The 23,044-nt window shown below is 26.2% G+C and overlaps 1 long non-coding RNA gene across 2 annotated transcripts; it reads left to right on the top strand.

The window, feature by feature from the left end:
- The first annotated feature begins 1,073 nt into the window (after positions 1–1,073).
- Positions 1,074–22,883, top strand: LOC136091575 (uncharacterized). Of its 2 annotated transcripts, none has more exons than XR_010644089.1 (4): positions 1,074–1,205; positions 16,725–16,800; positions 17,788–22,292; positions 22,446–22,883. It is a non-coding gene; the product is annotated as an uncharacterized LOC136091575 (long non-coding RNA). The 2 variants fall into 2 exon arrangements; XR_010644088.1 differs by having other exon boundaries at positions 22,555–22,883.
- The last annotated feature ends 161 nt before the right edge of the window (positions 22,884–23,044 follow it).

Below are 23,044 nucleotides of genomic sequence, written 5' to 3' on the forward strand. Positions count from 1 at the left end.
TATATATATATATATAAATATATATATATGTATATATATATATATATATATATATATATATATATATATATATATATATATATATATACATATATATATATATATATGTATATATATATATATATATATATTTATATATATATGTATATATATATTTCATCATTATCATTTCACAAATTCCACAATTGCCAGTCATTATCAGAAAGTTTTAAATGAGTAGTCTATCTATCTATCTATCTATCTATATATATATATATATATAATATATATATATATATATATATATATATATATATATATATATATATATGTATATATATAGATTATATATATATATATATATATATATATATATATATATATATATATATATATATATTTAGAAGGAGTTAGGGAGAGAAATAGGAAAATAGATAATCTCATATGCACACATATTATTACGGTCATTTCGCATTCCCCCTTACATTCTTTTCACAGTCATTTTTTAATAATTTGAGGAAACTAAACAAGAACTGTCGCCTTCAAAATACGGATTTATGCAAAAATTAAATAGATGAGAAAAATAATAATCTTTTACTGGTTAAATATATTGGCAATTTGGCATGTAAAAGAAAAAGGTGTCTATACATTTTAGTTATTTACTCAAAACCCTCCATTAATGACTGGCAATTGTGTAATGATCGTGACGATATATATATATATATATATATATATATATATATATATATATATATATATATATATATATATATATATTGTTGTTTTGATTAGGTAATAATAATCAATTTTTTCGATTTGAGAGTGATCAATATAAAGTGAAATAATCACAAAATAGATCAACAAATAATTAAAAAAGTAAGATGAAAAAAAACAACTTTTTTACGGTACTTAAAGTTTCATGCCGTTATTTATTTTGTTATATATATATATATATATATATATATATATATATATATATATATATATATATATATATAATTTATATATATATATATATAATATATATATATATATCGTCGCAATTGAGGATTGTCTCTGGTTATTTTATTCATATATAAATGTTTATATTTATAAAGAAAATAATAAAAGTTATATATATATATATATCCATATATATAAATTACGACCTAAACAAATTTATCAATTGTATATATGATTAGACGACAAACTACATATTTAAGATATTGGCTACAGCAATAAAAAAGGTAATTTTTTATGATTTTTATTTTTTATTTATACCTCAACTGGAGCTGTTATATATTAGTAATCAACGAAAAGTTTTAAACATAAATTTGAAGTTAAAATTGCAAAATTTACTTAAATGTTAATATTTCTTAACTAAATATTAACATTTAAGTAAATACTATATAAATGAAACATATAATGGCGCCATGTTATCTAATTTTTTTTTTTATTAACATTCACTTATAACTTGTATTTTAGTGTGTGACATGTAATTTGACTTGTGTGTGACATGTAATGTGACATGTAATTTGACTTGCGAGTATGTGACTTATAGTTTGTATTTTAGAGTGTGACATATTCAAAATATATACAATATCTATATATATATATATATATATATATATATATATATTATATATATATATATATATATATATATATATATATATATATAGAGAGAGAGAGAGAGAGAGAGAGAGAGAGAGAGAGAGAGAGAGAGAGAGAGAGAGAGAGAGAGAGAGAGAGAGAGAGAGAGATAAAGATAGATATATAGATAGATACTTTTACTGAATAGATGATCTCTTATTTAGAAATCAATTCAATACTTATGAAAAAAGTAATTAAACATACTTGTGTTCAAATTTTATTGAAACATTTGTGTTGTGTTTTGTGTTTGTGTCCGCACTTGCAATTCTGTTTGAATTTTTTTTTTAACTTTTAATAAATTAAACAATAATAATAATAATAATTTTGTAACAAAAACCTCTTTTTTTTACTTGGGTAAGTTAAAGAAAATTTTCTTAACTGCTGCTTTCATATTTGCATCCTTGATAATCTTATAATATAATACAGAGCAATCTTTAAGTGAAATGATATTACATAGCAATCTTTAAGTGAAATGATATTTCATTAGTTTTAGCAATTGCAAAATCAAGAGCTAGTTTATACAACCAATCAAAATTGTTGTAATCAACTAATTTTAAAATGTTATAATACTCAATTAAAAGGAATTACCAACATTGTGTACAAGTTGTGTTACAAATATTGTGTTACAAACATTGTGTTACAAACATTTTGTTACAAACATTGTGTACAAGTTGTGTAGTTACAATCATTTGCAAACTTGCTTACACTTTTAATCACTTAATTTTAACTCTTTGCAATAAATTAACTAGGATTAGTAACGATTACCTAATTATAAACAGTTAAAATCAGAAAAGTCCAAATAGATGCAATTGATGAAATTACAACGAAGTTCAAATTTTGTTGTTCGAAGTTCAAAGTTGAAATTTTGAACAGTTTATTTACTGCAAACAACTACAGTTAGTTTAACACATTTTCAATGAATAAATTCGAATATTTAAGTTAAATCGAATGCAATTAAATACAATCAATCAATAAGACTCGTTACCAGCAATCAAGTGTTATTAGCTTCAATCGCTTAGGCAAAAAGAGTAACAATCCATATAGTGAAAACAATTACAATCACTCAATCGCAACTAATCAAAACTAATGTGGTTAGTTACAATCATTTAAGTACAAGAAAATATATTTAAATAAATGATGCAGTTACAATCAATCACTTTCAATTGATTGCAACCTAAAAAGAGCTATATTAAACAGTATCAACTCCAAATAATTACAATCAATGTAGTACAATCAACATATAATCAATAATGCAAAAATAAATAACATTGAATTATTCAAATCTATGATTGAATATTTCAATGTTATTTATGAAATTAATAACATTAATGAAATTAAATTAAATTCAAATATAATAAAAATTCTGCTATAGATTATAGCATTATATTTTAATTTAAACCATTTTCAAATATACTTGAAAAAAAAAAAATTTTAATTAAATTATGCTTAAGAATTTATACTGATAACTATTTTATTAACTTTTTAAAAGAGAAAAATAATTCTCAATAGACTTTTTTTAAACAAATTTTGAAGAAGTAATAATCACTTGAAGTTGTTAAGTTTTATGGTAGTTTTAACTCTTTGTAATTTAATTATAAAAGTAAAAAGTATCGTGTTTTTTGTATTTATTTATGATTAATTCTATAATATCTGTAGTAAGTTTTTTATTTATATTTTTACGCTTAGGTTAAATTTTATTATTAAATTTATTATCACAATATAATCATTTTACATTAATTATACTTATAATTTCATTAAATATATTTTCAAGATGTTTATTAAAGAATTGAATATTATTTAACTAAAACTATACAAATAGTTTTAAAATTTGGATTTATAATGCCTAATTATACATATACAATAGTTAAATACTGTAATTGGTATTAATTTGACGCATACTAAATTATATTCAAATACATATACTAAATATCTATATAAATAACATTTAATGTAAAATAACTGTATGATGACAATATCTATTTTTTAAATGCGATTGTAAATGAGATGTCAGCTTAAAAATAAAAAATACGTTAATTGCATGCGCCTAATGATATGTAATATTGGAATATATTTGTATATTTATAGTCTATTTTATAATAATATAAAAATAAATTATAAATTTACAATTTTCTGCATACCTGGTATAATTTTTTCAAATTTTTATCTTTTTATTTGAAAAAAATTTTTTTAGATACGCTTTTTTTTATTTTTAAATCTCTTTATTTTTACTTTAAAAAAAATTCTGCCATCGATTGAAGGATTTATCTTCAAACTTTTAGCTCATTCAATTTTAATTTTTTAGTTTATTCAATTTTAACTGTTTTTTACAATTTTGATATTTGAGAATTATTATGATAAGTGATTATTTTAGATGATTAGTACTTAAAAACTTAAATTAGTTTAAAAAAGTACTTACAATTCATATTATAACCTTACTTTTACCAAAAAAAAGTATTTCTTGAAATAAATTTAAACATATCATATCATACAGGTGCTTAACAATTATAAAGTGATTTATCCCTACATTTACTTATGTTTTTTTTTTTTTGTAATGTATCGTGCACAAATGTTTCAGATTTTAGGTTTCTTAGTGAAATTCATACGTAATGCACAAATACAATTAATGTTATAACCTAGATATATTGAAAAGCATTTTTAAATGTGAAACAGTTGTTGAAATACAAGTAATAACCAACTTTAGCTTAATTACCAATTTGTGTAATAATTGGTTTTGTTAATACACTATAATTTTTTGGGTTCGTTTTTTTTTTTTCTAAAATGGGATTTAAGCTGTTGGTAGTTTCAATTTCATTGTACAAAAAGTCATTGTAAATACAATGTGTGACTCCCATAGTACATAAGACACGATTTTAAACATTTATTTAAAGTCCATTACCTGGTCAAGTAAATTTTCCGAAGACGTAATTATTTTTTAATGCTTTATTTGGATGCGATACGAACAAATCTTTAAACTGTCAACAGGTATTATTTTCTTTAATTGTTGTTAAAGGAATTTTATTGCTTGAGTTGGTTTACAAAAAAAGTAAGTTTTCCTAAATAGAATACTGTACACAATATAAAAAATGTTTTAGTTGTTTGCAATGCTTTGGGTTAATGACATAGCACCATATACTTTTGCTAAAAAACTTATAATTTTTTCTCATATTTTCACGGATTCTGTATCATTTTTAATAAAAAAAACAACTTTAAAGTTAAGATTTGATAAATCTTTACTTTTTCTCATTTAATTCAGATTTCGACTAAAAAGTTTTGCATTTACTATTAAAAGTTTTTTTATTTAGAGTTTAGAACTTGCAGAAGCCATGTATAGTTTTTATGTATATTTGGTTAGGATAATATTTTAACTTCAGTAAACAAAAATATTAGTCGTGGTGTATGTGTTGGAGTAAAGATGGTTATTTAAAGTAAGACATGTAGTAACTTTTAGTAGTACTTAAAATAATCATAAAACTTCAAACAAAAATTAGTCTTGACCAATAGTAGCAGCCGTATACCAAAAATAGCAGCTGTGTACCAAAATAAGCAGCCGTTTACGAAATAAAAGCAACCGGGACGCATTGGTAAGAGCTTTTGCTTTAGAAGTAAAAGATCCATGGTGAAATGCGGTTTTGTGGCGTATTTTGTGTCATCTCAAAGACATGCGCGATGGTCTCACGAGACCATGAGGTGTTTTTTTCTGCCCCAAAAACTAAATAAATAAATATTTTAGCGTACAACAATTATTTCCTAGGTAATTTTTATATTATCCAAATTCATCGAAGCAGAAATTTACTAAATTTTTCTTATTCAACACGATAAAATGAACATCTCATCACAAACATAATGATATTTTCGTAATAAATATTTAAACTACTAATGAAGGTATGAAGTAATTAAATGGAATAGAATATTATTTCTAATTGTGTAAGTAAAATAATATAGAATAGAAAAATTTAAATCAGAAATTACAAAACATGTGAAAGAGTGTGAAAGTAGTTTATTTTATGACAATATAGTCAACACAAAGTTTATATATACACTCTCTGTTGGCTTTATTTTCATAAAATAAACAACTTTCATACTATTTAGATACTATAAATAAATATATATATTTATATATATATATATATATATATATATATATATATATATATATATATATATATATATATATATATATATATATATATGCGTATATATATATTTATATGCATATATATAAATATATATATATATATGTATATATATATATATATATATATATATATATATATTTATATGCATATATATATATATATATATATATATATTTATATGCATATATATATATATATATATATTTATATATATATATATTTATATATATATATATATATATATATATATATATATATGTGCAAATATATATATATGTATTTATATGCATATATTTGTATATATATATATATATATATATATATATATATATATATATATATATATATATATGTGCATATATATATGAATATATATATATATGTGCATATATATATATGAATATGTATATATATATGTGTATATATACATATATATACATATATATATATATATATATATATATATATATATATATATATATGTATGTATATATATGTAAGTATATATATGTATATTTATATATATACATATATATATATATTCATATATATATGCACATATATATATATATATATATATATATATATATATATATATATATATATATATATATATATATATATATATATATATGTATATATATATTTCGCTACCCAAGCAAAATTAAACTTTTGGTAGCAAAATTAAACTTTTACTACTTGCTGATAATTGTGATAACACATGAAACTCAGAGTTGCAATATTAAATATATTATAAACATTAGCATTTAGCTAATTCCTAGTAACTGCTGGTAACAGTGACATATATACTATATATATATATATATATATATATATATATATATATATATATATATATATATATATATATATATATATATATATATATATATATAGAACCCTTAGATGTTGTCCGAAAGTTTTTTCCATATTTTGTTGACAAAAAGTAAAAATTAAAATGCAAGACCGGAATTTTTTTTTTTTAATAATGATAGACTGCCTGCCCCAACCAAACCCTCAGTCGATGTAGCAGCACTCCCTTGCGGGTCAGGCTATTTGTCAGTCGATGTAGCAGCACTCCCTTGCGAGTCAGGCTATTTGTCAGTCGATGTAGCAGCACTCCCTTGCGAGTCAGACTATTTGTCAGTCCATGTAGCAGCACTCCCTTGCGAGTCAGGCTATAAGATAGTCGATGTAGCAACACTCCGCGCATGATTTACAGTAAAAAAAATTAAAATAAAAACATTTTATTAAAAAAAAAAAAAAAAAAACATTTTATTAACAAAAAATTAAAATAAAAACATTGTTTATATTGTTAAAAACATTCAAAATGTTTTAAAAACATTCAGAATGTTTTTAAAAACATTCTGGTCAATTAAATTTGCGTTTTTGTGGTTTTTTTAAAAAACGATTAATTTGTAATTAAATTAATGGTTTTTACTTTCGTCCAACACGGAAATGTTGGACGAAAGTTAAAAGTAATTAAAAGTGACGTATATGTTGGCGTAAGAATCACTTTTTTCCTTCCGCTCTTCCCAAAGCCAACAAACTATAGATCTATATATATATATATATATATATATATATATATATATATATATATATATATATATATATATTTATTGTACTTTGATATGCATTTGCTCACTTTTTTGCTTATCTTAATTAATACAGCTTTTTTAGAAAAAAAGCCTGACTCACATCGGAAAGCTGCTCCATTGACTGAGGGTTTGGCATGAGGTATAAAAAAAACAAAGAATAATGAATGAAAAGAATGCTACCTCATGCCAAACCCTCAGTCAGTGTAGCAGCTTTCTGATGTGAGTCAGGCTATTTGCTAAAATCATGAATTGTGGAAAACATTAAACAAAACATATGATGAGCGTGTTTTGTTTCGTATTTTCAATCTTTTAATGCAATGTTTACAATGAAAATACTGAACAAAAAGTTTTCTCTCATCCAAAGTGGTTGCACGTTTTGTGACGCTACTTTGACTTAAAGATATTTAAGTTAGGGTTACCATATAATCTAAGAACACTTATCAAGTAAAATTAGAGAGTTTTTTAATTTTGTACAATTTTATTCTAATGCTTTAAATTATTTTATATTAAATTATTTTCCTCATTAAAGTTACTCAGGTTTCATGTTGTTTAAATTAATAATTTTTACAAAAATAATCCAGTGGTGTAGCATGGTTGTTATGAGGGCCCTCACTGTCCTGGGGGCTTGTGTGGGTGTGTATCATCATTTAAAAAATTCACAATTTTTTTATTTAATTCACACAAGTAGGCCACGGTAAAAAAACTAGTGTTGTTATCAACTTTAACCAAAAGTTGACTAGTCGAAAGTTGGAAATAGTCAACTTTGAAAAATTGAATAGTCTATTTAAATGAATATAGGTTTCTGTGTAGTTGACTGAAAGTCAACTACACAAAAATTTAGTCGTAGCAAGATGCAAGGTTTTTGGATTAGCCACCCCAAAATCTTGCATCTTGCTACGTCACAAAAGTTAGTCCTGCAAATTTTTTGCTCTACTTGTTTGAAAAATTTTACAGAGATTTAAAATTTTTTGATAATTTTAACTTTAAATTTAATTGAATTTCTATAAGTATACTATTTTCAATTAAATTCAATGTTATGTATTCATTGATAAACAATAATTCCCAATGGACACGTTTAATGATTATTTTAACTCTCTTCATACATTTTCATACATTATTAGCAATAACAATTTCCCCTGGACTATTAATAATGATGATTGGTACACATATTAATCCTTTCAGGCATTACATTTATCATACATAGAAAAAAACAATTTTTTTTAGAATTCTAAATAAAAAGCTGCGTCCTTTTAGACTCAATTTTATTACCAAATTATAAGAAAATTATTATGTTGCTAAACTTTTTTGAAGGTTATCTTTTGACTGTATTTTGTGAATCCATGAACAATCTGTAACTTTTTTCATTGAAACATTAGTATAAAGATATAAATTTAATGTATATTCATTGACTAAAAAAAATTGCTACAACTCAAACAAATGTTTCATATCAGCCAAAGTTCAATTTAACTGCAATTTGCTTTAGTCAAACATTTGTTAAGTGAAACTATTTTCCTTGATACCTTAGAGGTTCAAGTTATTGGGAATTAACTGTGTTATTCTGGATTTTTTCTTGATGTTTTTCGCAAAGCATCTAGTTTAATTTTAAAGTATGATCTGGTTAATCAAAAATTAAAAATTTGTCCTGGTTGTAAAATAATTGCTCATTAGCTTGAAAAGGTTTCAAGTTGTCTCTTATCTATAGGGACAAATGTCAAGTGAATTTACTTGTTAGTTACCATTTAACGGTTTGGCCTAATAAAAGTAAACTGAATTTAGTTAGTTTTTTTTATATTTTAAGTACCATTTGTTCTATGATATGTTTTATCTAAATATTCATACAAACATTTATTTCCATTAAACTTTGTTATGAATATTATGTTTCTGGTGATGATTTATTTCACCTGTAGTATATTGTTTATGCAAGGGTTTAATGACAGTGTGTCTATAATTGAAAATATATGGAAATGCACATACAGTGTACAATAATCTTTTATTACATTTGCCTGATATTTGTTTAAACCTTAGTTTAATGAACGAATATCATGATTTTCTTACTAAAATTATTCTTATGTAAGTAATTAAGTCCTAATCTCCTAATTCTGAAAGTAAAAAGACAAATGCAATGGAAAATTTCTTTTGGGTTTCTAATGAGAAAAAACTCAACCTGAATATCTAGTAGAAATATCTTTTTGTCTAAAAATATTTTTACTTCCACATTGAAACTTTGTAAAATTTGATATATGTCTTGCTTTATTAGTAAATGTGTATACTTACCAAAACAACATAAATATTTTCATTTTTACATGAAATATAAAGAGAGTGATTTACCTCAATTAGATTTTTGTTGTATTGTTTTTTCATAGAAATGTCCCATTAATATTTTTTTTTGGTTGATCCCTTTTTTAAAAAGTTAGATTTTTTCATGAAATTTACTGTATAGATAAATTTAGATAAACTAAGTTTAGGGAGGGAGGAGGATGTTATAAGTATAAGTAATAAAACATTAGGCTCAAATTTAACAGGCAATTTAAACATTAAATGTTAAACATTTATATTGAAACTTTTTTTTTTTTTCTTATAATCTTGTTCTTATTATTTATTTTTCTTTCAGAAAAACTGAAGTTTTTAACTTTAAGAAGGCAACCTCAACTTTTACCTCAAATAAAATTTAAGAATGTAGTTTTGGTTTTATCTGTGCGTTAAATGTGTGTTTTCCTAATTTGTTATATTAAAAACAAATGTGTGTCAGGTCAGTTTTATGGTCTTCATGATCACCCTGCCACTGGTAACCTGTAATCCAGTGCAACCTGTTCCATCTCCTACTGCCTTGTGGGATTTGCTTTCTAACCAAAGGCTGAAAGGAGTTTGCTTCCTGTCATCAGTACTATTTAAAACTGGTCATGCTTATAGTAATATATACAATTTTTTTTTATTTTATTTTTTTTTGTGTGTATTTTTTTTGTATAGTTGGAGGTGCCTTAGTTACTGTTTTAGCTCACCTTTAATCTACTTATTATGTATGTTTGTGTTCTGTCTGTTTATGTTTATATGTGTGTTTGGGTTGGGTCTGAACCTCTGGCACAATGTTGGTTTATTTCTAAGTTACTTTATATTTGTATGTTTGTGTTTTGTCTGAACCTCTGGCATGGTGTTTCTTACTGCTCATGGTGTTTAAGTTACTTTGTATACGTATGTGTTCTGTTTAAATGTTCTGTTTAAATGTTCAAATAAGCTCTCACTTATCTCTAGTGTTTTGTTAGATGTATTATTTTTCCTAATCTTTTTCCAAATTATCATGCCCGTTGTTTTAAGGTACTGTTTTCAGGAAGTAGCTCTTTTGATTTACTCTAGGTCAAGTCAGGTTTAACATCATCACGATCACCCTGCAACTGGTATTATGTAACCCAGTACTACTTGCCCCATGTCCTTCTGATCTCAGTGTTAATGTATAATTTCCTTTGTATATACATATGCATCAATTCACCTATTAGTTGTGAAATCAGACTGAATCTTTTGACCATTTTTTTATGTGCTTCCACTTAGCACCTCTTCACTCTTCACTTCAATCATCTTTCTCTTTGTTCTTCATCATTCTCCTTTATCCCAAGACTGCACTCTTTTAGATGTAATTCTGATCAAATTGAGTTTTCCCTCTCTCTTTACCCTTCTGCCAATATTGTTGTTATTGGTGACTTTAATGCTCATCACATTGGCTTGGCGCTAACGCCACTGACCCTGCTGGCATTTAAGCCTATAACTTCTGCATTTCTCAATCTCTTGCTTAGATAGTTAGCTTTGTGACTCATTTTCATGACAACCCAAATTTATATCTGATCTCTGATCCGAGCTTGTGTTCAGTTTTTATTGGTTCTGACCATGCAATGATCTCTTCAAATCTTTCATCTTGTACCTCTTTTTTGGAATCACCCTATCATTGCACTACTTACTACTTCCCTTAAGCTGACTGGAATACTTTTCATGATTTTTTTTTGTGACAGTCTTTTGGCTGATGTCTTTTCCCTCTCAGCTGAAAAATGCGCCTCCTGAAAATATAACCTCCTAAGTTCAGGCAGGAATGGAAACTTTTATTCCTTCTTGTTAATTCCAAGTCAAGCCTTATTCTATTCCATGATTTACACACTCTTGTGCAGCTGCTATATCTAATCGTAATCATTTTTTTTTATCTTTTTTAAAAGAAAAGCTCTCTTGAGTACAAACGGCTGTTTATTATTTCAAGAAATCCTTGTAAAAGAGTTCCTTCAGATGCTGAGCTCCATTATTCTCAGCTCACTAATTTTTGTCTAAGAAGTTGTAATTCTTGTCTCAGAAGTTGGGCTCTAGAGACTTTTGGAAAATCTTCAACAGCGTTGTTAATAAAAGAAGGTCTGACATTCCATCTCTCATTCATGAGAGTGATCTTATTTTAACTCCAAATGTTAACCCAAAACTATTTGCAAAGGTTTTTTTTCTAATTCGACTCTCAAATCTTGTGACCATTCCTTTTCTTCCATACCAATTAAACAGTTTAACCCATTGTTAGACATTCAAATCACTCCAGCTTCCATTTCTAAATTCATATCTCAGTTAAACTCTTCTACAACTTGTGTTTCAGACAACATTTCTGTCATATTCTTACAAAATTGTTCTCCAGAACTTTCTTCAATTCTTTCTAAACTATTTAACAAGTGCTTGATTGAGTCTTGTTTTCCTGCCTGCTGGCAAATGGCATTTGTTATTCTATTTTCTCTAAAATTCTGGTGAACATTCTGACCCCTCCAACTTTTGCCTGATTAGTCTTCTTTTTGTCATTAGCAAGGTCTTTGAGTCTTGGATAATTAAATTTCTCACATACCATCTTGAGTCAAATAGCTTACTGTCAGACAATCAATACGGTTTTTCGATCCTCTCATTTTACCGCTGACTTGCTAACTGCTGTGACTGAAAGATTTTATCGTACATTAGACGGATGTGGAGAGGCTAGGACTATTTCTTTTGACAAATCTAAGGATTTCTACAAAGTTTGGCATGCTAGTCTTCTCCATAAGTTTGTTTCATATGGCATATCTGGGAAAGTTTTTTAGATTACCAAATAGTTTCTTTCTAACCACTGTATTAATGTCATCCTTGAAGGCCAACACTCTTCTTTTTTTTCCAGTAACCTCTGGGGTACCTCAAGTTGGTCCTGTTTTGTTTATTATCTACATTAATGATCTTCCCAACAACCTTACATCTAAAGTTGCTCTTTTTACTGATAACTCTATACTCCTGCCTTGACAAAAAGTCTACTCTTTTTGATTGCTTAGAACAGGCAGCCAATCTGGAATCTGATCTCACTTCTGTAACAGATTGGGGCTCATAAAACAGATTGGAGTTCACAAAGAATTTTAAATTTAAACTCCAACAAAACTCAGTTATTTACTGCAAACAACTATCACAGTACTGTTGGGATTCCTATATTAAAAAATGGCAACCCTCTCACTGACTCCTCTTCTTTATGTCTTCTTGGATTATTGCTTGTTACTGACCTTTCTTGGAAACCATATAAACAATCGATTGCTTAATTATCATCTGCTAAGCTCTTTATTGCGCTCGTCACTATTTTACTCCTGATTTCATTCTCTACCTCCACAATTCTCTTATTGGTTTATGTATGAAATACTGTTGTCATATTTGGGTTGGTTGTCATATTTCTAATGATGCTCTTTCATCATAATCTTCTTTCTTTCATTTGATAATCTTCTCTTGTAGACAAGGTTCAAAAACGTAGTCTGAAAATAGTTAGACCCGCTCTATTTGCTATGCTTGAGCCTCTTTTCCATTATCGTAAAGTTGCATCCCTTTCTCTTTTCTACAAATTTTATCACAGTCGCTGCTCAAAGGAGCACATTTTGTCTTGACTCTTCATTCTGCAAAGTCTCATTCTTTTACTGTGTCTGTCCCTGCATACTCTATAAACTTTTATTTGTCAAGTTTTATTCCTCGCACTTTAAGACTTTGGAACTCTCACATCTTTTTGTTTTCTTCATACAACTCATACAACTTTAAATTTTTTAAGTTATCTGTCAACCAATTCCTTGCTCTATGACACTTACCAGATTTTTTTTTAGTTTATGTGTTTCCAAAAAACTTTTTAATTCATTTTGAAAACTCTAAATGGTTCAAAAAGTTTTCAGAATCATCTAAAACTTTCAAGAAACTCTCAGAATGTTCTAGAATGCTTTTAATATGGTTTAAAAAAGTATTTGTATAAATATAAAAGCACAAAATTTATCCATATTTATGTTTTTTATATTGTTTCCATTGTCTCTGGCCATGGCAGCCATGACACTAAGGCGCACTATCAATAAAAGGACTGGTCACAACAGATTAATTTTTCTGTGGGCTAGAGCAATTTGAAATGGAAGTTGCTGATAGAACCTCAGAAAGTGATATATCACACAGTAAGTTAAGTCTCATCATTTTGTCATTGCTCTTGACAAAGAGTCATCACCATTTAACTACCTTCTAGATCTGACAAGAATAGAATGTGACAAGTTCAACAAGCTTTAAACAGGACAAAGGAAGCGGTAAGATAGAATGTGACAAGTTCCAAAGGTGAGGGCACTAATATAGTAAAATTTTCAACTTTACTATCATAAACTAAATTTAAATTTATCAACAGATTTTAAATTTCGTAGAAAAGTATTATAAATTACTAAAGTTATGACTATGCAAAGTTTACACCCTCTTCATTTATTTATTTTTGAGGAGGGGGGGTCGTAAAGTTTGCATGGTTATAACTTTTGTAACTTACAATATTTTTCTACAAAATTTAAAATCTGTCGATAAATTTAAATTTAGTTTTCGATAGTAAAGTTGAAAATTTTACTACATTAGTGCCCTCAGGTTTGAGCAGGTGTGAAAGTGTCCTATCTGAAACATCAATAAATCCTGCCTATATGTGTGTGTGTGTGTACATATATATATATATATATATATATATATATATATATATATATATATATATATATATATATATATATATATATATATTTTGTTAACTTACCTCCCCTAGGTCAGAAAGCCCACTACAGGCGAGGAGGCTACTTAATTGTGGTTATAATCCTCTCTCAACTCTATAACTATAAATCACAAACCTTGACGAACAAGGCCGTTGCGCTGCGAAACAAGTTAAGTGTGGTACTACCAGGGGCGTGGCAGATATATCAAATAAAAAGAGAGAATATAAACAATTTTTTCTAATAATGCAAACGCATTTTTAGTAAATTTATTAAGATGTTAATTATATAGATGTTAAGCAACTAAAGTTAAGCAGAAAATCTGTCAGAAGGTAATGATATATATATATATATATATATATATATATATATATATATATATATATATATATATATATATATATATATATATATATTTAATGGCTATTAAAATGTTAGATTTACATTTTGATGGTAAAATTTTAAAGCATATTAAGGAGAAAACTTGACAGGCAACTACTGCAGATAGACTATCGGTATCTGTAACTAACCCAGAGTTTGAAACCAAAGATGATCTTTTGCTTGGTGTTGTGCCAACTGATAGTGGTAAGGGAATCGATATGGCTATAAGTATTATGAATATCCTAGAATATTGTGAAATTTGTGACTATATTGTAGGATTCTGTTGACACCACAGTAAGTAACACTGGATGGAAATCTGGTGCAATAACTAATAGGGCAAGATTACTTGATAAACCATTTCTTTGGTTATTGTGCAGACACTGTGTTGCAGAGATAAATATTACTTGGGCTTTTAAAGCAATTTCAACGGAAATGTCTAAAGCACCTGCAATTAAGTTGCTAAAAGATTTTCAAAAAAAATGAATAACAGAATTTTATTGAAAAGTTTTAGCCAATGGTGCTGTAGAAAAGTTCAAACGATTTTCTGAGCAAGACCTTTTTGTTGGCAGTGATCTCTACAAATTCTATTTGCCTAAAAAGTTTGTAACTAAAGCACTAGAACATGAAATCTTCCCTAGGTATGTAACAATAATATAAAATGAATATGCTTTCCATAAATATACTTTTTTTTTGAAGGATATTAAATAAAAATATAAATATATTAGAAGTGATTATAGGCACCTTGTTGAATATTTGGCATATTACATAAAGGTTAAATCTGAAAAATAAGATAATTTTCACATCTATTATCCTGGTGCCTGTCACAATGCAAGGTTTATGGCCTACCCAATATACTTTCTTATGCTTATTATGACATCCACAGTCATTCAATATCTGACTCCTGAAAAGAAACGAAAAGAAAAATGTTCTCAAGGCTAGCATTTATTGTTGCTATTCATTATGGATCTTCTTTTCTTAAATCTAGCAAAGTAGAGCATGTCGTTCTAAATGATTTTAATGCATTCAAATCATGGTATTTGTCTCCTAAAGTTGTTGTACTATCGTTAGGTGATCCTCGTATGAAAGAGGATGCTATGCATCCTCTTTCATATGCGGATTTAGTTTAATCATTGAGAAACTTTTAAAATGTCCAGTTCCTAGTTTAACAGAGATTTCTGTAAAAGCTTCTTCTGCTTTTATTGTTACCAGTGATAGTCGATTAGAGGATTCAATAACGAAGGAGTGTTGGCTTTTTTTTATACTTCCAGGTCACACGAATCTGTTCGAGAGTGGCATACTTTAAGTGATTTCTTAGCGCTAGATTCATACACATGTTTCACTCACTTTGTTCGCAATCTTAGTGTGACCAACGGCTGTGCAGATTAGTTTAATTGAAAACTAGCTCCCACAATGAGGATCAAAGACAGAACATTCTTTTGGTAGTCAGGAAAGGTAGAAAGCTAATAGCAAAAGATATGTCGCATAAGGAACTGGTAAAGCTGAAACCTAGAATTGAAAAATTAGTGTAAAATAATAGCCAACTGTATGAAACTATAAACAATGTTTTTTTTCTTCTAAGTTCAAACAAAAGTTTAGTTATAAACATATTCTAACCCGTAAAAATGACTTAGAGTTCACCCAATCCTCAATATTTGAAAAATCACATGTAGCACTTTTAACGAACGAAAATAAGTAAAATTTTGTATTTAGAATAAATGTATGAACAATGTTGTAGAACAGGATAATTAAACTGAATGTTTAACAACTGAATGTTGTAGAACAGGATAAGCAACTGTCATAAAACATTTGCTCATTAAACTTTTTGTTGTACTATTATGTGTTTATTTTGTGCCAAATTATGTTTTATGTGGCTTTTTCAAATATTTATTTCCAATAGCTTTGATTTATTTTTGACAATAAGAGTCCTAATTTATGTTCATTTATATTTAAATTTTAATAGTTTTAGATTTTTGTTTAATTTTACTTTACTTTTTAAGAATTGCAAAAGGCATCAAAACATGACAATCTTTACTGAAGGCCTATTCATTGCACACTGATAAGCCATAAATATAGGTATATTATTACAGCTTAACAAAATGCAGCTTAAGATAAAAAGGAACATTGTAAAGTTTTCTATATTTTTTTGAAGTTTTTAAAATAAGGATTATTTATTCTTTTATATCCTCAATAATTTTGTATTAGTAATGTTTAATAATTTTACTCTGTACTTTTGTATTCAACATTTATTAATAGTTAATAATTTTCAACCTTAATATTTTAATATAAGCGTATATCTATAGCTTATATTAAAACTTTATATAACTATAGCTTTTTTTCATTGCTTTAAGTTTCTTTCTACCTATTTCAAAAAAACGCTTTTTTTTTTTTTTTTATTATTATTATATTTATATATTAAAAAAAAGAAAAATTTTTATCAATCTCTTCAAAAAATATTTATTTAGCAATTTTATTTAAATTTTTGTTGGCTTTATATAACAACTCCACAGAAAAATTTAAATAAGTGAAAAATAAGTGAAAAATGAAACTATGTTATAATCTTGTATTTTAATTTAAAATACGAAAAGCAGAATAAGGTCGAAATAGCTCAAAATATTGAATAATATCGAAATAGTTATGATTAATAATAAAGATATAATTGCTACAGTTAACATTTAATGTTGTTTTGCTTTCGTTTTAAAAGTCGTTTTAGTTAAATACTAGGCTTTTCTGAATTTAAAGAGGGCCTTCTCAAAATGCACGCAGTCATTAAAGAAAGATCTCTTAAGCGACTTAAAACTTTTTACCTTTTGGTATTTTATTATTATTATTACATAAAGAATCATATTAAGATAAATAATTATCGTTAAGATCATATTCTAATTGAAGTAAGTAAAGAAAATAGTTTAGCAATTTATATACAACATTTTTATTAGATATAAAGTAGAAAGGATCACTCCTTAATTTTTAAATTGTTTATATTTTGTTTGTTTTAGTTTTTCTTTTAGATTTATTTTTTTTTTAGCATTTTTGTTTTTATTGAGCTTATATTTTATTTTTTAGAAGGAAAATTGGTATATGTATATGCGGTAGTGGTGCAGTGGTAGAGCGCTCGCTTCATAAGCGAGAGGTTTGGAGTTCGATCTCCACTACATCCGTCGTAGTACCGCGCTCAACTCGTTTCTCTACGCAGCCACCTTGTTTGTCAAGGTTCCTGTTTTGGAGTTATAGAGTTGAGAGAGGGTTATACTACAAATAAGTAGCCACCTCTTCTGTAGTGGCCTTCTCAGCCTTGAGGAGGTGAATTAATAAATAAAAAAATGTATGAGGCCTAATTATTTTTTATGCAACAAAAAAGTTATACTAATGCTATTTCCATAAAATTGGTTATTAATACTTTGAAATTTCTGTGATGCTATTAACTATTTTTGTTCTTTTTTAGAAAATTTAAAAAAATAAATTAAAATTTTGTGCCAACACTGACATGACATGTCACATGTTATTGTATGTAAAGGTTAAATTTTTTTATGAGGATTACATTTTTTATGAAAAAAAAAAAAAATTAGAGAGTATTGTTTGTACTTTGAATCTTTATAAATGTGTTTAAATATGTTTATATAAGGCTAAATATATATATATTGTGTTTATAGTTGGTACATATGTTTATATTATGTTGTTTCGATGTTATCAAAGTGCTGTGACTTAGTAAACGTGTAAAGCAAGATTTGTCAATCTTGCCAGCCAAATGATGTACTTATAGCAAAGTACACGGCAGTGTTTAGTGTCAAACTTTTACTGCTTTAGGTCTACGTGTTTTCAAACCTTTAGGTCTACGTGTTTTATTTTTAATTATTCTGAAAATACATAATAATGTTTTTTAATTACATTTTGGGTAATGTTGTTACTTATGTTCTGCTATATATGAATGTTATGTTACTTAAGTTATGTTATATGCATATTGTTTTAACTTATGGTGTGTGATATTGTTGTGTTTTGTTGTTGTGATGTTGTTGTTTTTTTTATCTTTTAAGTTGATAGACATTTGGCTTACCTTCATGTTGGTGTCTATTGTTAAAAATGAAAAATAAGTAATTTCATTATTAAAAATCACCGTTTTTAATCATTCACTCAAAGACGAATTATTTTGCCATATACAATTTGTTTTATCTTAATTTGATTTTTTGTCTGTTTTGGCTTTTTATTACATGATTTTGCTATAAATATTTTGGAATTATGATGTAGCAGCATAAATTATTTTCTAAAAGTTAACATGAAATAATAATATTTAACAACGACTACTCTTGTAAATCACAACAGCTTTTCTCTATAAGATACATTGATTTTCATTTTTTGTATGTAATGTTTTTCTTATTTATTCACTTATTTGTTACATTTTTTATTTTAGATTTATCAGATGATGTATTTATGTGGTATAAAAGAACAAAATATTGTAAAGTTTTGTCAATTTTTTAAAAATGTTAACTAATAATTTTTTTAAAGAAATATTGAAGTTTGCAAAAAAGGGTTTACAGCGTGTTTGTTTTTTTTATTTTTCTATGTTAGCAGTATGTTTATTATTAGAATTGCAGGTTTCTAATAATTTTTTTTATTATTATTTGCTAAGTTAATTTTTTTTAAACATCTACTAGCTGATATATATTTTTTTAATGTCATAAGACTATTGTATAATTTATTTTAAATGACAGTTTGTTATATATAAAAATTATTTGTGTGTGCTATTTAGAGTAGAAAAAAAATTATATAGGAAAGATCACAATCTTCAAGATTCGTTTAAGATTTTTTGTTACTACTTTCAATTAAAAGTGAAGTTTAAATGGATGATATTAGGCTAGAAGCAGATATTAGTTTAGAAAATGAAATTGTTAATAGTCACGTTAATCGTCGCAGAAAGAGAAAATGAAAAAGAGAAGGCTTAGGCGAAATGAAATTAATAATCGACAAAATGGTAGATATGCTGCTCAGCAAGCAGCAAATAATTTGAACCCAAATTAAAAAAGTGTTCTTATGCAAGTTGAAAATAATCGTCGCAGAAATGAAAGAGATAGGCTTATGCGAGACGAAATTGCCAATTGACAAAATGCTAGAAATGCTGCTTGGCAAGAAGCAAATAATTTGAACCCAAATAAGGAGAGCTTAGTTAGGCAAGTTAAAAATAATTGTTGCAGAAATGGTAGAGAACTTAGTTTCTGATGTTAAACGGATTTTTTTTTCTCGAATTCAGTTGGCTCAATCTGATTCTAATTTACCTTTTGTTCTAAAACGTCTGTTTCCTGTCAGATTGACTTATTCAATGACAATTAATAAAAGTTCAGGTCAAACATCTGATAGAGTTGGTCAACTATGTTGCGTGTTCAAAAACTAGAGCATTTAATAGTTTGTTTTTTAAAATTGATAAACATCTCATTCAAGGTATGGTAGGTGAAAAGTGTTACACAAATAATGTTATATTTAGGTCTAGGTGTTTTCAAACCTTCATTTTTAATTAAACCTTTTTTTTTAATTATTCTTCATTTTTATTTATTGTTTTAACTTATGGTGTGTGATATTGTTGTGTGTTGTTGTTGAAAAGTGTTACACAAATTATGTTATATTTAGGTCTAGGTGTTTTCAAACCTTAATTTTTAATTATTCTGAAAATACATAATAATGTTTTTTGAATAACATTTTTGGTAATGTTGTTACTTATGTTCTGTTATATATGAATGTTATGTTACTTAAGTTATGTTATATGCATATTATTTTAACTTATGGTGTGTGATATTGTTGTAGTCTTAAGATTTTCATTTTGAAAATTTACTGTTTGCAGGTTGTGAGCAAATTTTGTATAAATAACTTTATTTATTATTTTAATATATTTTTTTCATAGTTTTTGATAAATATATCTGTCATTTAATATTGTTATAAAATGTTTTTATATATGTTATATAAAGTCATATTTGTTTATAATTGTATATATGTTTAAATTATGTTGTTTCCATGTTTTCAAAATGGTGTGACTTGGCATTATATTGAGCAAGATTAATAACATTGCCAACCAAGCGGTGTACTTGTAGCAAAGGTGTGACTTGGCAGCATTTAGTGCCAGGCAGTGTTACTGCTTTAGAGTTAGGTTGTGTTGTCTAACCTTTTTTAATTATTCTGGAAACAAATAATAATGTGTGTTAATATTTAGCGTAATGTGTATGAGAGAGTATGCAACCTGGATCTTTAAGTCTATGGTGCTTTATGTCCTAAATTTGAAGTAATTGAATAACTAATATTGAATATAAAAACAAATATACTTTATTAAAGTTTAGTAAAAAAAAAAATATAGTTAACTCTAAATTGGTTTCTTAGTTTTGCCTTTTATATTTTCACTGGATTTTAGGATCAAAATTGCAAATATGCTATGTGCTATTGTTATGTGTTATTGTTGTAATGATATTGTTGTGATGTTTTGATGTCGATAGACAGGTGGCTTACCTTCCCGTTGGTGTCAATTGTTAAAAATGAATAATAGGTAGTTTCGTTATTGGAACTTACTGCTTTTATTTATTTACTAAAAGCCAAGACAACATTTTGCTAAAAATGCAATTTATATCTTAGTTTGAATATTAAGAAGATATTTGATTAAGTAGATGTTTTAACGTCTATATATTTAAGTGCTTTTATTGTTTAGACACAGAATTGAAGAGTGAAATAAGTCAGTTTTTTTGCTATTAGATATAAGTACTTTAGCTTTATTTTGTTTTTTCTTCTAGGAGAGTTGAAACAAAAACTTAGTATATTGTTAGTATAGTTGAATATAAATGAGTTGAGTATAAATGTTGAGTATAAATGAATGAGAAATGAGTTGAGTATAAAAGTTGAGTATAAATGAATCATTTATATATGTACCTCAGAAGTCGAATTTCGGTTGTCACATTTTATAAATTGTTCAGAAGAAAGGAAATATTAAAATAATTAGTCTTTATTGGCTTATTCTTGATGGTTAAATTTATGTAATTTTTTTCGTGTTTTATTTAATTTGTCTTTAGGCACATGAAATATAATTTTGACAAAAAAATAATAAAAAGTTAAACAAAAAAAGTGAAAAGTCATTTCTGGACAACAGACGTTTTTCCTTTGAACATTGTGGGGACACCAGACCCTTTATATTGACCTAACTTTGTTTCACGTTGTCGTAGGACAACAGTCTTTATACACCTGTAGATACTGAAAAAACTAAAAAGGTCTTATACGTAACTCATTTTCGCAAAAAAACTGGACAACCAAGCTTTGTCTTCTGAGGTGCAGATATTAGGATTAAAATTTTATTTTAGTTTATGGTTTTGGTTTAGTTTATAGTTATTTTTAGTTAGTCTAAGCTTCAGTTATTTTTTTTTTAATTTTCGACAACTTTATGGGGAATAGGTGAAAAAAATTATTATATATTTATTTATATGTAAATATTATTTTATCGATTATTCTGAAGTATATGTTTTTGTCTTTAGTGTCTGGTAGAAGCATAACTGGTAGGGCTGTGTTTTATATTTTACATGTTTTGTATGGAGAAATATGTGCAATAGGTGAAAGAATTATTTAATAAATGAAATTTTGTAGCTATTTGCGTTTTACTCATATTTTTATAAAAATAAAATTTTTCACTCTTTTTAACTTACTTTCATTTTTTTTTTTAATTTTTTTTTTTTAATAAATTTAAAATTATTTAAATTTATTAGCATCGTCTTCTGTTACCTGTGAAAATGGTGAAGTTGTGCTTTATATTTTGATTAGATAAAATTGCAAATATTTATAATTTTTATTATATTCTTTTATTTGTAATTTTAGAGTCGTTAACATTTGAGAGCTTTTGTGATTTTAAATTTGTTAACATTTGAGTACTACATAAATTATCGCTCCCAATACCCAGGGCCTCTCGGAGAGGTCCTTTAATAAGTAGTGTAGTAATGGCGGTATGAATGACTCCTTCTTTAAATTGAGGGCTCATCTATACCGAGGTGTTGGGAGACACTGAAAAAACAGCAATCAAAAGGTTGGTAATGTCTTCTATCAGTGAAGATATTTATAACTTTTTTGTTTCTGCTTTTTCTTCTGTGATATATTTTTATTTTTTTTAATTTTGTAAATTTTTTTTTAATAATAAATTATGTTGTTTATCTTATTTGTTTTGGTCTTTTTTAATTTTTTCACCAATTAAACTTAAATATTATCATAATATAATGATGCTACATTCTATTGTTTTTGCTTTTTGCTAGTAAAGATTAATATCGAAATAGTAATGAATAATCATATATAATAATATTGAAATAGAGAATAA

Source organism: Hydra vulgaris, chromosome 15, assembly GCF_038396675.1.
Source record: "Hydra vulgaris chromosome 15, alternate assembly HydraT2T_AEP".
Classification (NCBI taxonomy): Eukaryota; Metazoa; Cnidaria; class Hydrozoa; order Anthoathecata; family Hydridae; genus Hydra; species Hydra vulgaris.